Source organism: Sturnira hondurensis, unplaced genomic scaffold (assembly GCF_014824575.4).
Source record: "Sturnira hondurensis isolate 20B ecotype Veracruz unplaced genomic scaffold, ASM1482457v3 Scaffold0017394, whole genome shotgun sequence".
NCBI classification, from domain to species: Eukaryota; Metazoa; Chordata; class Mammalia; order Chiroptera; family Phyllostomidae; genus Sturnira; species Sturnira hondurensis.
Genome location: NW_028090025.1, coordinates 8807127 through 8819610, shown reverse-complemented (window position 1 = coordinate 8819610; position 12484 = coordinate 8807127). Strand labels below are relative to the sequence as shown.

General features: G+C 48.6%; 1 protein-coding gene across 4 annotated transcripts in view; it reads right to left on the bottom strand.

Moving 5' to 3' along the window:
• The window catches only part of MYH11 (myosin heavy chain 11), a 121085-nt gene extending 112864 nt beyond the window's left edge, over positions 1–8221 (bottom strand). For 2 of the 4 annotated variants that reach the window (XM_037067748.1, XM_037067749.1), the window contains exon 1: positions 8087–8215. The gene's annotated coding sequence lies outside the window, so the exon portion shown is untranslated. Of the gene's footprint in view, positions 1–8086 lie in introns of all 4 variants that reach the window. The other 2 variants (XM_037067750.1, XM_037067751.1) reach the window with 2 other exon arrangements.
• Between the last annotated feature and the right edge of the window lie 4263 nt (positions 8222–12484).

Here is a 12484-nt window from a genome sequence, read left to right as displayed (position 1 = left end):
CTAAAGCTTTCATGTGCAGGATCACCAAGTAACATCACCACAGCCTTTGCAGTTAGGTTTTATGATAAGCTCCACCTTACGGATAATGAAAACGGAAGCTCAGAAAGGGGAAGGAACCTGCCTCAAGTCACACAGCAAAAAAAAATGGCAGAGCTGGGATTTGAACCCCGGTCTCACTGCATTCTATACTCTTCTGCCCCCTGCATAAGCTTGATGGGCTTGTCAGAAGCTCAGTGGAGTATTTGCAATAAGTAAACTGATCCTTTAAGGCACCTAGCACATAATAACACAGGATAAACATTCAACATGGGACCCAAATCAACTGCATGCCACAATAAAAACAAATCTCACAAACACGTGAGAAGGCAGATGCAGGAAGGATACACTGCGTGACTCTGTTTATAAGAGGTTCAGGTCCAGGTAAAACTGACTGACGGTGATACACAGCAGACACCATGACTGGAGGGGCGGGACATGAGGGGGCTTGCGGGTCAATGTCCTGTTTCTTAACCTGAGCGCCGGCTGCATGGGTGTGTGCACTTTGTGAAAACCGGGTCAGCTGCGCAGCCACAGGTGTGGGCCTCTTTTCTGGATATAAAATACACTTCCATGAAAATTTTTGGTTTTCTTTCTTTTTCCTTTTAATCTTTTATTATGCTAAAATACACAGAAGGCAAAATGTACCACCTTAATGATTTATTTGTACAGTGCAGCAGTATTAAGTACATCTATATTATTAATCAATAAAAAGTTTTTAAATGGTAGCTGGTTATTCTCAAGAGGGTCAGGAGAAGTGTTTTATTTGTTCCCAGCATGACAAGAACTAAATGGGCGCTTTCTAATTGCAATGCTGGTGAGCTGCCTTAGAAGTCAGGAAAATGGCAAAAAAATACAACCAAAAAAAAAAAACAAAAAAGAACACAGGAATCCCCATGGCCAGGAACCCTGTCTAATCCAGGATCCAGAAACACAAACAAGATCAAGTGCAAAGAGCGGGTCTCCATCCAAAAAAGGAGAGAGAGACGCTGGCCTGCCTCCAGGACTTTGATGCCTGCGGCAGTTAGGATGTGTGACATCTGCTTTGGTCACGGGAAAGAAGGGAAAGGAAAGAGGAGCTTGGCTTCGCCCTAGGAAGGCGGTTGCCAGAGTGTGCTCCTTGGAACCCTAATTCCTTGAAATATTTGGAGTGAGAGTAGGGTGGGATTCAGGGGAGGGGAGGCACTCTTTAAAGAAAAAAACCAGCTCTGTGGTCAAATCCACATTCCCTCTCCATCATGGGGAGGCAGACGACCTATCAGGACGTCCACGGTCCTGGCAGGGCCTGAAGAGAAAAGCTGCTTCACTCCTTCGAACCCAGAGCTCCCCCGAACCTGTGGCCACAGACCTCTGTTCCCATTAAACATAGATGAAATTCCACAGGTTCGCCCTTGAGAAAATTCAGCAAGCCTGACAAGTTAATAATACAATATTAGTAATTATAGCTGCTAAATTTTATTGACTACCAGCTTGATCTCATTTAATCCCCTCAAAACCCTCGGGAGAGGTACCATTACCCCTGGGCTACAGATGAGGAACCAGAGGCACAGAGAGGTTAAGTGAGTTGCCCATCACGGCACAGCTAGTTATGGTGAAGTCTCATAAAAATCTCATTTCAAAAAGATCTTTCCTGTTTTGTCTCCCTTCTTGGACACATGCAGAGACCTTGAGGCCTGAAGGAAATACGGGCACACATGTGACATGTCCTGGATGGGACTCGACAGTGTGAGGGCTCTGGGTCGTGTGGGTTTAAGGACTTGCCTCAGCACGCACCCAGAACCTTGGGTTTTCCAACTTTGGAGTAGTGGACAATCAGGCACTAGGTGTGGCCCAGAACTGAATGAAAACTTGCTTGTGAAATTGCAGCAGATGAACTACGGGGGTGATTGCTGAAGGGAATGGGGGTAACGGGTGGTGGGGGGGAGGGGGGAATTGGGACAGCTAGAATAGCATAATCAATAAAGTATATTTTTTAAAAAATTGCCACAGAGAGACCACAGTTTCATTACAGAATTTTCCCTGTGCTGAAGGGAAGCAAAACTTGGCCTGCTGCTCCCTGCTGTGGGCTTTAATTTAGAGAGGGGTTTTCTGATCCCAAGACTATTGACATTGGGGCTGGATAATCCTTTGAAGGGCGGGGGCGGGAGGGGGCAATGCAGCATCTCTGGTCTCCACCCACTAGATGATAGGGCATACTCTCACCCTGGTCACGTCTCCAGACATTGCCCCCCTGGGGGGCAAAACTGTCCCCTGTGAGAACCACCACTTTAGAGGAAAAAAAAAAAAACAGGCTCTTTTGTGAAAGACAAAGCTGAGGACAGTCGCTACTTAGTCAACACCAACCCGGAATGTCAACTGCAGAAGGTCACATCAGATCAGACAGGAGCAAGCGGCCCAGTTGGCCAGACTCAAGGAGGACCCCCAGCACCTTGTTTCTTCCTCTCCAAGCCCCCTTTCTGCCCCCCCTGCCCTGCCCACGCCTTGCATCCACTCTGAGGTCTGAAAGGCCACATCCAAAATCGTACATAGGACTGATGAATACCGAGTACATTTCATGATCAAGGGCTGCTCTTGAACATTCTCACAAAAGCAAAGGACTCTGTCCCTGTTGGCGTTAACGATGTTTGACACAGCTGTGTGTATCAGGCTTGTACAGAGTCCCGTCTTCCTCACTAACAATGCACTGCTTCTATCTTTGAGCACAAACAAGCTGTTTGTTTGTTAGCCTCTGTAAGACCACAGGGTTACAGGTCCCAGCTCTGCTCCAAACTTGCTGGGTGACCCTGAGCAAGTCACCCTCCCTCTCTGTGCCTTACATTTTTCATTTGGGAGAAAGAAATGGGCTGGCCTAGCTCTAACATTTTATACTATCTGTGATTCTGGACCAAAGGGTTGAAATTGGACCAACTGAGAATGCTCAGCTGCTTTAGTTTTGTTTTAGCATTGGTTTTATTTTCCCCAAAGGAACTCGGGGGTAAAAGGCCTTGCCTCTTTTGATTCTGCATTAATGAAAGATTGAATAAAATACTCCAGAGCCTAAAGAATATAGATTCGTAAATCATGAAGCCTGGTCAACTGCCTCCCTCCGGATTTTACTGCTAAGCCACTGGTGCAAGATGCTGGACACAGACTGCAACGCCTCTGAGGTCAGGTGAGCTATGCTCAGAGGCCCAGGCCAGAGGTGGCCGGGCAGAGCCCTCTCGCCCTCTCCAAAGAGGGTGGCAATTTGAGGGCTCTGGATGTGGGCCCTGCACGCCAGATTTTCAAAAGATCTGGAAGTCTAAATTTAGGTACAAAACACCCACCCCAAGAGTGAAATCACTGCACATTGTAAATGCCACGCAGGCAAAACAAAAGCCTCTGGACCTGATCTAGAACACAACTCACCAGCCTGAAGTGAAGAAATTAGTTCAAGGCCTGGCCCAGGTGTGGGGGGAGCCAAGCCTACAGAGGGAGCAGGAGAGGGACTGGCCTCCCTAAGTGCGTCCATTCTTTGAGCCCCAAACTATCCCTATGAGGCAGCTGGGACTCCATATCTGTTATTGATGACAGCTGTTACAGTTACTGGACCTCTCCTCTCCATGGGGTACCAGGCAAGGCAATTTATTATATACATCATCTCGCGTGCCCCATAAGTGTTCAGCGAGGTGGGCATTATTTATTATTCCTGCAACGCTACCAAGGTCCAAAAAGTAAACTAAGGGCCTTCGCTTGTAAAAGTTGGGGCTAGGATTTGAGTCCAGAACTGTCTGAAACTCAGGCCCCTCTTAATAGAAAATCTCTTCTTTGGTCCATGGCCTGGCCCCATAGCCACTTCCTCACCAACCACACCGCCTCACCATCTCCCAAATCACCTCCCCTATCCCGCCAAGGAAGTCTGGCCTCACCTTAACAGGAAAAAGGTGAGTTGGTGAACCTGCTACTTCAATCTTACCTTATAACATCTACCTAACTCACCTGAATACTGTTTTTAAAGTAACTCCAGAAGCAAGTCCTTTTAATGAGTAAAGCTAAATTATTTTTCCTTCCCTGTGAAGAGAGCTTGGCTAGCAAGCGGTGTGTTAACAGCTCCTACGGAGGGTGCTTTGGGTAGAGAGAGAACTGGTCATTTCTGGCCCTAAAGCCCTGTTGCATTCTGTAGATCACCGCTCGGGCACAGCACAGCTCAGAAATCGATGTCTAGTCTCCTGTGAGACCATTAGAAGTCGAAACGTGCAGAGTCCTTAGGGGACCCTTCAGCAATATCTATGCATTTTAAATGCACCTGGTCTTTAACTTAGCAATTGTAGTGCTGGGAACTTATTCTGCAGATAAATTGACATAATTAGATAAAAATAGATAAGCAAGAATATTCCCTGGAATCCTGTTTATGAGAAATGGGGGGGTGAAATGGTCTGTTTCAATAAGGGTTTTATTTCTGTAAGATGCTATACATCCATGCAATAGTGTTGTATAGCCGATAAAAAGAAAAATCTCAAAATGTGTTGCTATAGAAAGATATCAAAATTATGTAATTATGTGGAAAAACTCAATCTACGGAACACCCATATATCTGCATAAAAGAGAGGTCTGACAGAGAAACATTTTAGAAGGAACCATGAGAATACATGATCCACAATGACATGTAGCGATGGGGTGGAGGGGAATGGGGACCAGGGAGAAAGGCATTCTACCTGGAGAGTGGGGAAGGGCTGCAACGACCCTAGTGGTCTCAAAAGCTGGCCCCTTCTGAGCCCCTGTGTCACAGGCTGCGTGCTCCACCAGTGGGGGGGGGGGATGCACGCGTGCAGAAGTGAGCTGGTGGTGTGTCCTGTGGCCCTGTCTTAGAGCCATTAAAGAGGGCTGACTCTCGAACCCCTGATTCGCTGATGTAAGTCAGAGACAGTCAACTTCCTCCTATAGATGCAACAGGCAGCACTCACGCCTTCTTGCATCTCCGATCCCACACAGATGTTCTTTCAGACTCCTGCTTGGCCGTCTTCTCCCGACTCGTCCTCACCTCCATCATGTGGCCACAGTTAAATGTGTTTGAAGGGGGAGAGGGAGGAGACTTCAGAGAGCAGGAGGAGCCACTGTGAAAGCCAGACTTCTTCCACTCACAGGTGGAAGCTCTTAATGGATGCCTTTGTAACCCTAAGTGAGTCACAGGTGGGCCAATATGTTGGCATTTGTACTGTTCCTGACACAGGTGAGGAAGTGTGGCTGTATTAAACTAGAGGATTCCAATCACCACCTTTAGCTCAAGTGAGATTTGGGTTTAGGAAGGGAGATTATGCAAAAGGAAAATTAGGAATAAACTTCTTCTTTATGGAAAGGTCACACAACAGGCTTCCTGGTTCTACCAGGTACCATCTGTGCCACATCGAGCAAGGACCTTAAAATCTCTGGTCACGTGCAATACGTTATAAGTAACCATCCACTGAGTTGACCAGGGGCCAGGCACTGTGCTCAGCCTTTCATGGGCATTAGCTCATCTAATCCTCCCAACAGGGTGATCCCTTAGGCTCTGGAGTTGGAGCTAGTTTGTAGAATCCTCACTGGCCAGTCGAGCTATCTCGAGCAAGTTATTCAGACTTCACATTTGTAAAACAGCACCCACAATAATAGCATCCACTCCAAAAGGTGGTTGCAAAGACTGTAAACGATGCCTGTGACGGATTTAGCATGTTGTGTGGCAAAAGTGCTCCACTAATAGCTATCCTCATCGGCTCCATTTTACAGATAGGAACACTGAGGTTTGGGAAGGCCAGTGGGGATGATTTCTAAATTTGCTTGTGACAGTCTAGGATTCCAGTGGATTTAAAATTGGATTTGGCTTTCCAGGAAAATCTAATTTATATCTGATTTGAGAATTACGTGATTGTGCCAAAAGTGTAAATCCACCTGCTTGGATCCATCGTACTGAGGAAGGGTGACGATCCCTTCCCCTGTCCCCAAGTAAAGCTCCCAAGTCAGAGAGGAGTAGGAAAGACGAATTCCTCTTTCTTCCCAAGTGCCTTCTCCTCCGGGCTCCTCCACTTAGTCCTGACTGGGAAGGACAAGGGCAGAGAAATCCCCAGAGTCCCAACCAACAAAGCTGCAATACAAGGCTCATTTGCCAGGGCGCGAGGGATGGCCTCATGGAAAACGCTACCATAAATGGGCATGTATGCCTCAATCTCAGCCCTCACACAGAAAAGTAATGAGAACAACTACCTTGTACGGAATAACACGTCTATTTCAGACACAAAAATTAAAAAAAACAACATGGTGCTTACAAGGCAGGCCCCAGAAGCTTCTCAAGGAAGGCCCAGCTAGTTCATATTTTGGACCCTTGGGATAGGAGCCCTGCTAAGGTCATCAGGCCAGTTGATTATCACACCATGGGGGACAAATGGGGCCTTTTATTTTAAATTCACAAAAGGGCAGTTTATGTTTTCCTCGAAGAGACGATAAACACTTGCTTCCCTGAAAATGTTGGGTCCCACCAGAAACCTGACTCCAACCGTTTTTTGTTCATGATAAAGAAAAAAAGATGGTGGGGTCAAGGGTAGAGACTTGGTGCCGGACAGACCCAGGCATGGGCTTCACCACCAGCTAGCTAGCTGTGCCACACTAGGCAAGCTACTGAACCTCTCCGAGCCTCAGCTGCCTTGTATATTAATCAGGCATCATAGTGCTCCCCTTAAAAGGTGGTTGCAGTAATTAAAATAAGATACAGCAAGTCAAACACTGCTACAGTGCCTGGCACATAAGTGCTCCATCAGTGGTAGCGACTTGAGTGGGAAAGCACCAAGGAAAGGCCGCTTTTCCTTCCACAGACGTTCAATATCCTAGTTTCTACACTGCCGTCTAAAGACTTTCATTCAGCATCTTTAAGAGCCCTCTCTATAAAAATTCTAAAATGGGACCCTTAAGGAAACCAAACAAACCAAGAAGACTGCAACAAATAAAACTATGCAAAGCAGTTTGCTGACAGCTGTCCTGCTTTCCCTTTGCCAAACCCTGGCCAGTTTGCAATTTAGTCTATGAGTTCTTAATACTCTAGCTAATTGCTCCCTGTCTTGGGTTTCTAAATATTTTCTTTTACTGCTTGACAGGGATGGCTTTGAATGGCGCCTTTCCTCCAGCAGCAAAATGCCCACCAGCTCTCTGTGCAGGGAGAAAACTTACAACAGGCAGTAGCCACACGTTTACTTACTTCGTCCACTTTGTGGGGCATGACAATAAACGTTGTACTGGCTGCTTTGCAGAAGATCCCAGTGCAATCTTATATAATGCACCCACAGGTCACGGAGGCAAATGCCAACTTTGGCCCTCGCACAGAAAAGTAACGATAACAACTACCTTGTACGGAATAACACACCTATTTCAGACACTGTTAACCTGGGGTCAACCTGGATAAATTTTTTAAAATTTGGAGGGAGGGGGTCTGGAAGAAAACTGAGATGTAATAAATGAACTGTATCATAACCAGCCTGTTTCTGCAGGGTATCAGCAAGCACATCCTCTGAACTGATGAAAAACACTGCCTTCTCTGAATAAGTGCCCACATGTTTTTAACTGAGTTAATGCCTTATCAGCAGAACTAAACAGTGCTTCCAAACCGACGTGAAGTGACATTTGGTGTGACTATGTGATAGAAATGACTTTTGAGTGACATTCTCTTTTTGTGCCTAGAATAAGAGTTAGAAGCCTGGCTGTGGAGGCTGGACCTCTGTCTGAGATTTGCAAGGAAGCAATCTCCCAGATTTGCTTCACAGCAAGACTCTTTTTATTTTTAAGTTTTTCCGGAGATTCTAGTATAACTGGAGTTGGGCCCAGGTACTGTCATCTTTCAAAAGTACCCCCAAAGTGCTACTTATCACTGCTGGTTTGGGGAAAATCTAGGGCGATGGGGCAGAAAGAAATAAAAATTGTGAACCTGTACCCTTTCATCATAGTTCCTAAGAGGAGGGCAAGTAATACACCTCACTGCTCCCCAGCTACTGGATGCCCTGGAAGACCCTTAGACCCCAGACCCAATTCCCCTCTTCCCCCGTCCGCCCCCCGTTCATGCCACACTACTTACAGATTTCTCACTGTGGGGGACAACGCAGAAGAAGGTGGATGGAGAGCTCAGATCTGGTACACCTCCCAGGCAGGGGCGTCCAAATCTCCTGGCTCACATGAGATGCCTCTCTTTATAGACCCGGAGCTACCCGGGGGGTGGGAAGGGGGAGGCCGTCCAGGAGGGCGGAGTGGGGGAGGGTCCCGCACTGCTCCCTTGCAGCGCCCCCTGCAGGGCTGGAGAAGCGGGGCTTTTGTCCAGGCCCTCTGGCGCACCAGCGGCGCTCAGAGAAGGGCGCACCTGGGACAGACGAGAAGGGGCAAGGCAGAGGCTCTGGGAAAGTGCACGCCGCGCAAAAACGTTAGGACAAATGTTTCATCACCATCACCACCTCCTGCCCCTTCCCACCCCGGCTCTCGGATAGTCACCGAGAGTCCGGGTCCCTAGAGAAAGAGGTCGAGTGGCCAGCATCTACGGCGGGGCGGGGCGGGGGGGGGGGTGCTTGAGAATTGCTTCCCTGGGTCAATTTCAGCCGAAGGGGCTTTAACCGCTTCCTGTCACCGGGGATCGAGCTGACTCGTCCACGCCCCACTCTCTATTTTGTTTGCAGGCGCTGTCCGGCATAAAGGGTAGAAAGGGGGGTTTTTGGACTTTGCAAAGTGCAAGGCAGAAGCCTCAGACTGCTGGGAATTGTGCGGGAAGGGGAAGTTTTTACTTTTTCCAACTTGCCACCCCCACCCCCACCCACGAGAAAAAAAATCCCACTGTTGCCACTTCAGACCCCCTGCTGCTCCGTTCGCTGCCTGTGTGACCTCAGGCAAATCGGTTCCCTCCTCAGGGCCCCGGTGCCCGCAGCTGAAACGTGTGTGATAACTATGTGCTGTCATTTGCCAGGTGCACGTCAGGATCCAAAGATAATGCGGTGGGACCCCGGGTGGGACCTCGCCCCCCTTGCAAGTTCCCTTCGACTGCCTCTATCCGTCCCAAAAAATTCTTGCAAAAGAAGCTAACTAAATTTTACTGCCTGTCTCCCTTTTCGTACCACTACCACTTCTCTCTCTCTCTCCCCATTCATTGTCTGACACTGTGTCTCGTGTCTCTCCATCACCGTTCCTCCAGCCTCCGAGTCCCCCCGATGCTTCTCACGCTCTCTGTGCCTCGGGCTGCAACCTCTCTCCCTCTGCCTCTGCCTGGCCCTCCATCTTCCCCGGTCTCTCTCCCCTCGGTCACACGCACGCACACAGGCCATAAAAGGAAGCCGAGGCGGTGGGCTGGCCCCGTGCCAGGCCGGGGACCCACGGGCAGCCCGGACGCCCGGCTCCCCGCTCGGCACGGACTCCGAAGTTCCAGGTCCAGCTCGTCCGCCTTCCCCGGGTGAGGCGGGCGGGCGGGCTGGGGGCGCTGGGCGGGAGACAACCCAAAAAGGGCAGGCGCGGGTTCCTGCCTGCGGAATTCCCGGCGCCGCATACCAGCCCGGGGCTGCCCGCTCCCCCTGACTAAATATGGTGCAGAGAGGCCTCCGGCTGGGCCCGGCGTGCGGGAGGGGCCGCAGATGACAGCTCTGCCGCGCAGACCCCCTTTGTCCCTACCCCATCCTTTCAACATCAAGCTCACCTGGTGTTCACCCCGTGGCCGGCGGCAGCGCCTGCCTGGCGGGATGGGAAGGGGATCTCTCTGCTTGGCGCAGAGCCCCAGCCCCACGTGGGTTCCAGCCACTTTCCAGTCACTTTCCCGCCAGGCGGTTTTGGGAGAGGGTTCAGGAGTTGAAGACCCTTGCGAGGCTCAGTGTTTGGCACATGCCCCATCTTATTCCACAAACCCTCCCCAGGTAACCAAGGCAGGTGATGAGGCGTGGCTTTACTAATACCCCCATTTTGCAGATGAGAAAACCGAAGTCCCAGAGGGCCCCAGCTCTCACTGGGACTGGGGCCCGCTATTGCCACGATTCACTTCCCGAGAGATTCCAGAGGAAAATGTCCAGGAGAGTTGAGTTTGAATCTGCCAGTGCCAGATTCTACCTGTGACCATTGGCAAGTAACTTAAACCTTGTCTTGGTTTCCCTACCTGTAACAGGGGAAGAACATCAGCTATTCCTGGCTATTTCTAGGGCCCTTGAGATGGTCCATGTAAACCGAACATCTTACGTTGCTTTCTGTTAGCTGCCTGGGGACAGGGCAAACATGAAACCAAGTGGCACCAGACCTCGGGGACATATGGTGAGTGCCCGTCCTGCCCTCACTGTCTGCCTGCGGTCCCTCTTGGTCCCTTCCTCATCCTTCCAGCACCTGTTTTTCAACCCTCACGTCCCCCCACAAAAAAAAAACCACCCAGGGCCAGGTCCCTGTCCACCAATAGGCCTAAATTATGGAGTCAAGAGACAGTATTCCTCAGCAAGCTGGGGAAATGATGAATGGGCTGCTTCCCCACATGCGTTTAATGTAGACTCTAAAAGGAATGGAAATTGTCCCTGCATGCGCACAGAAATGCCTTGGAGCAGAGAAGGAAGGGGAGGGAACCTAGCTGATCACTACTGCCACCCTCCCCCCACTGCCACCCTGTGCCCCTTAGTGGAAAGATAATCCAGGGCAGGCTATCTTTTTGGCCTCAGAGTAAGAAGTGACATTTTAAAAAACATTTTATTTATTAATTTTTAGAGAGAGGGGAAGGGAGAGAGGGAAAGAAACATCAATGTGAGAGAGATACATCGATCAGCTGTCTCTCATATGTCCCCCCACCCCCACTGGGGACCTGGCCCACAACCCAGACTTGTGCCCTGACTGGGAACCAAGTGACCTCCCCATTTGCAGGCCGGCACTAGATCCACTGAGTCACACCAGCCAGGGCAGAAATGGCATTTTTACCAGAGGCACTGCTATGGGCTCTTTCCAAAGAGCATTTGATTCTTTAAAGAACTTGGGGTAAGCAAACAGTGATTTTTACTGCGTTGTCTCACCTACTCAAGTAGGTACTTTAAAAAATCCCCTCACGTCCGCCCCTCCCCCACCCCCACTGGTTAGAGCACCATCCAGAGATGCCAAGGTTGCTGGTTCCATCCCTGGGCAGGGCACATACAAGAATCAACCATGAGTGCAGGGGGGGTGGAGCAACTTGTCAATATTTTCCCCTCCCCCCCCTCTAAAACCAATAAAAATACATTTAAAAAGTGCCCCTGCCCTGCATTTTGCTGTTTAAGAAACCAGGCTTGGTGAGTGAATAACCAGCTAACTAGCACAGCTAGTTAGTTGTGGAGCAGGAATTCAAACCCCTCCCTCCTGTCTGATGCAAAGTCTGAGGTTTTTAACTCATGATCTGCTGAGCACCAGCCAGCAGCTTTAGGATTGTCCATGAATCTCTCTGAGCTCATTTTCTCAAGGATAAGCACAGATGGTCAGAATCTTTGCCTCAAATACCTACTGGGCTGTTAAATGTCACATGTGAAGGGCTTATATAAAGCATTTCATACCTTGCCAGTACATTCTAGAAGTACTCAGGAATGACAGTATGTGCACGTAACATTCTATAAATATCTGTCCAATGCAGAAAGAAGTTCAGAGGTTTGAATCTTCAAAGGTGCCATTTATAATAATTAAATCAGATACCTCCATTTTATTCCTCATGGCTCAAAAATCCAGTTAATATCGTGGGGAAACAAAAGTTACTTTTTAAAAATGTTATTTCAGCTGAGAACTCTTGAGTACGTTTCCCTGGCATGTCTTTTCTGTGAGGTGCCACGTGATGGAACTTTCCTTAAAGTCATGAAACAAGATGGCAGAGGAGAAAATTTTCACTTGGAGTCTTTTTTATCAGGTAGCTTTGTTATTTGTCACCGGCTTAAAAAAGCTCCAAAGTGTAATCCCCTCTAGCTTTTAACATTATCAAAGACTGGGTCCAAGCCTGGTTTACTCCTGCATGTGCTGCACAACGTATTTAAAAGTGAATCAGCATCAAGTCATCCAGCTCGAGGTTTGCACAGCACTCTGCCTTCTTTGAATGAAGGGACGTCGTTCCTCACTGAGAGATCTGCTCCACTACAACTCTCTCGCACAAAAGCCCTTCTGTTTCACTCATGACAGCCCCAGGCCTCTCCGGGTACAAGTTACACTGTGCAGTGACCGGCAATGCTCTTTACTTCATTACCAATTTCCAACGCTGGTGTCTTGGTAACTCCATATTCTCTACCTCTATCAGGAAGGATCCTAAGATCTTCAAAAAAGTAGTTTTCCAGAAACTGAAGATATTCTTACCATATGACCCAGCAAATTATGTTCCTTAGAACTTACTCAAATGAGCTGAAACCTAATGTCCATACTAAAATGTGCATATAGATGTTTACAGCAGCTTTCTACATAATTGACAAAACTTGGAAACAATCAAGATGTCCTTCAGTAGGTGAATGGATAAACTGTGGTACATTCAGGT